The sequence below is a fragment of the Camelina sativa genome, chromosome 7 (genome assembly GCF_030686135.1).
Source record: "Camelina sativa cultivar CO46 ecotype springtype chromosome 7, ASM3068613v1".
Taxonomy (NCBI): Eukaryota; Viridiplantae; Streptophyta; class Magnoliopsida; order Brassicales; family Brassicaceae; genus Camelina; species Camelina sativa.
This window is the reverse complement of record NC_141886.1, coordinates 9,769,703-9,773,421: the sequence shown is the minus strand read 5'-3', so window position 1 is coordinate 9,773,421 and position 3,719 is coordinate 9,769,703. Positions and strand designations below refer to the sequence as shown.

The 3,719-nt window shown below is 37.6% G+C and overlaps 1 long non-coding RNA gene across 2 annotated transcripts; it reads right to left on the bottom strand.

The window, feature by feature from the left end:
* Positions 1-820: 820 nt before the first annotated feature.
* On the bottom strand, positions 821-3,331 carry LOC104700845 (uncharacterized). Of its 2 annotated transcripts, none has more exons than XR_015560809.1 (5): positions 2,930-3,331; positions 1,876-2,658; positions 1,472-1,769; positions 1,322-1,360; positions 821-1,113 (listed from the first exon to the last, which is right to left on the bottom strand). It is a non-coding gene; the product is annotated as an uncharacterized LOC104700845 (long non-coding RNA). The 2 variants fall into 2 exon arrangements; XR_015560810.1 differs by having other exon boundaries at positions 2,314-2,658; positions 2,930-3,169.
* Between the last annotated feature and the right edge of the window lie 388 nt (positions 3,332-3,719).

The window sequence follows — 3,719 nt, the reverse complement described above, 5'->3', positions numbered from 1 at the left end:
CCATACAAGCCGACGATCCTATTTCTCACTCGCCGCTGCTTAGTAGATGCATGAAAAAAATTTGTGTTTTTATCTCAAACCCTTAACCAAAACTTCCTACTTTTATGGTGCTAATACGTCTCCTCATCGTGGTATGCCACTTTCAATTTCTTCTCTACACTTTGGATTTCCTCTTGAGAAATCGAATCATCCTTTTTCGACTCTTACATAGCCGCCTTCAGCGCGGAAATAAGCGAGAGACCATTAGGAACATTATATTTTCTCCTTCAAGAAATAGAATTCGAAAAAAAATTTGTCTTATCCACAAAAACCAGGATGCAAAAAATTTCGTACTATTCCATCCTACCTCCACAGCCCCAGAAAGATCATATTTTCCTATCCAACGCTTGTCAAATCGAAATTGCCTATTTCTCAGCTCAAAAGATTTTAGACAAGTTGCTTATATTGGACAGTGATAGGAGCCAATCATCTCTAAATAATCCACGTTCTAAAGATGTCAATCTTCATTTCCTAAAGCACGATCTAAACAACATCTAACAACCTGATTATTATGTCTATTAACCCGCCAAGAAAATAGCTCACCATAAAAAAAGAAATTCTAACAAACCACAATGACGGATCATAGAAAGAAAAGGTACAAAAGAAGAAGTCGGTCTCAACACACCACCATTTTTCCATGATTTCCAATAAGATCGTTAAAATCCTCGACCATAAACCAAGGATCCATTCTGAAATAACCAATTTGAATTGACTTGTCCCATACCTGCTCAACATGTTGAGGAACAGGATCACCATATACAAAAGACAAAAACACCAATTGTTGCTCAAAAAAGCTTGAACGTCAATTAAACGATCGCAATCGTAAAGAATAAAAAGTTTATTTCTTCCATGAAAAATAAAGCTAACCTTCGTTAGACCCGCGTGGCTTAATAGTATACAACTTATTATAACAAAACGTTTGTAAAAGAATAACATTTTTTTATCTTCATGTTTGAGCTGGTGGTTTCGAGAGCGTCACCATCCCTTTCTTAACTTGACAAACTCCACCAGAAGTTTTACCGTCTGTTACTTTATACACATGTTTACCCATCACCCTCTGTTTGTTGCCATCACCTGCAGGTTAGACAAGGCCTTAGCAAGTAACCGTTTCCCCGGAGAAGCCAAAGACAAAGCAGATTTCCTAATACCACTAACACCTTCATAACATTAGGGCTATTAATCTTCACTCTGTTACCAGTCTGATTCCCTATATTAACAGCCAGCATAGCCCTATTTACATTACCCATACCCAACTCTATCGGAACAGAAGAAGAAGAGTTACCTTGCGGATTACTAGCATCCTCACCAAGAAGAGCTGTCCCTAGATCAGGTTCAACACCAACGTTCTATGAGATAACACCATCATAATACTCACCCTCTTCAAGCAAATCATATGTTTCTTCCAAAAATTCCAAACGAACAGAGACCTTACCAGCTCCCTAATTTGGAGAATTCTCCATTACCAAGTCCACCTGAGAACCTCCAACCTCTGAAACCGAAGAAGCATCACGATCAACAGCCTGCGACCTCTTCTCATTTGAATTTTGTTTAGCCTTGTACAAAGGTTTAGGCCAAACCGGCCCAGCCCCCTTTCTGCTGAGATGAAAAGTAAGAACCTGACCCAACGAATCCCTGCCAACAGCCTGAGACCCTCTCTTTCCTCCAGCCTCACTAGACTCATCCTCATCGAGGTTCCTCTTCTGACCCCGAACCAGACCCTGAATCGTTTCCTGTTGACGACAACAAAAGTTGCTAGTGTCACCAACACGATATTAAAATTGTTGACCACGCTCACTGGAATCTTTTATCTAAAAGTCTAATGCTCTCTTAACATACTTCATTGGTTTCTCCCACAAAATGTCATTATATTGCGACCCTTGCTTAACCAAAGATTATTGCCTCTGACCACCCCTCTTATCGGATTGCTCCTCAAAAACATGACCACCAGTAACCTTATTTAACTTAGGATAAGTTCTCGTCTCATGAGTCAATCTAGAACACTGCTCATAGAATCTCATCAATTTCTAATATTCAAGAGAAACGATAACTTCATCACCAGTATCAAAAGGCACCACCAATCTGGAAGAGAAAGGGATTAAAGCCATTAACGTTAACACATATACTTCTAGACTCCTCGTCTAGCTCCCAGATTAAACCAACCTTCTTATCGATTGCTTCTAAGGTTTCTACCTCCCAAAGGTGCATAAGAATACCAACAACCTTCACCAAAAATTGATAGCAGATGGATAAGTAGACAAAATGATAGGCTCCTACCTTAGCAGAGAAACCATGCAACCATCAAAATGGTAAGGACCGTTCTGCATCACAGACTGAAGATCATCTTATGCTTCAAAGTTGAACAGAAAAATTCCCTGCCCTAGATCATCCCCCACCACTCTATTCTCAAGCTTCCATATCCTAGGCAGGTTGGCCACCAAAGAATTCATCCTATGGATGGTCGGATTCATCAACCTCCCAAGTTAGAGAAAATTGATGAATTCTTTGAGCCAAGACAGAGTTTAAAATCTTCACCGTTTAAGTACAAACCAAAAAGCTTTGCCCTTGTTAAGCGCTAGTTGAGTCATAATACGCTACAGAAACCACAACACCGACACTCACCTACTAGAAAAAATCACCACTCTGATTAGACTACAACTCTCAGATACAACCAATGGACAAAAAACCTTATGATTGATGCATCATAGTAACCCAATTCACTGAATAAATATCCATTCTACAACCCAATCTCAACCTTGAAAAAGAAGAAATATTCGAATCACAAAAATTTCTAAAACAAATCCTATCACCGAATCTCTGAATATCCCCTACAAATAGACCACCAAAGATTAAGACTATAATTTCCATAACTACATCTCCAAAAAATCCTCACCTTGATACCCAAGACTGCAGACGAAATCAGATTTAATATTAGAACCTGAGCAAACGAAGATATCACCCAACAGGATCCTTACATCCCTGAGTCGAATCCCCCCCAATCTTTCTTCCACCAACCATCGAATCAAACTGAATCAACAATTTAAGAGCCCAAACAACCAATCTTCCCCTTACAGAGACTGAAACTCACAACAACAGACTTAACCAGACCAAGAACAAAGACAAACTTCCGACCCATCCTCGATTCCGACAACCCAAAAGAGGAACAAAGAGACTGTCTCTCCATGTTCCAACCTTTTTTTTAGTACGCTATATTATTTGTTTAGCGTTTTTGGATACAGCAAATTTTCACGAATTGTTTTTTTTTTAAACTATCATAATATACATTACAAATATCAAGTTAAATAAATAAAAAAGATTTAGGTTTTATTGTATGGTTACAATGATCATGCACATGCTATTTCAAATTTTATGATATTTCCTGCAGAATTTTATTTAACATTGCACTACAACTTTTTATTGACTTTAAATTTTAGACACCTTTTTACCCTAAAAAAAAAGAATCTTAAATTTTAGAATTATGTTAATTAAGTTGTAATAGACATGCAATTTTCAGTTCTATTTGGGAAAAATGCTATTTTAATTCAAAAACTTTTTAAATCTTATCTTGTTTGACTAAGCAAGTTAGCAAACTTCAGTCAACCGTACTAAGCAAAAGAGTAAAAATAAAATATTATCTTCCCAAAAGTATGTGGACTAATCTAGTTTATGATTGTCATCATTGC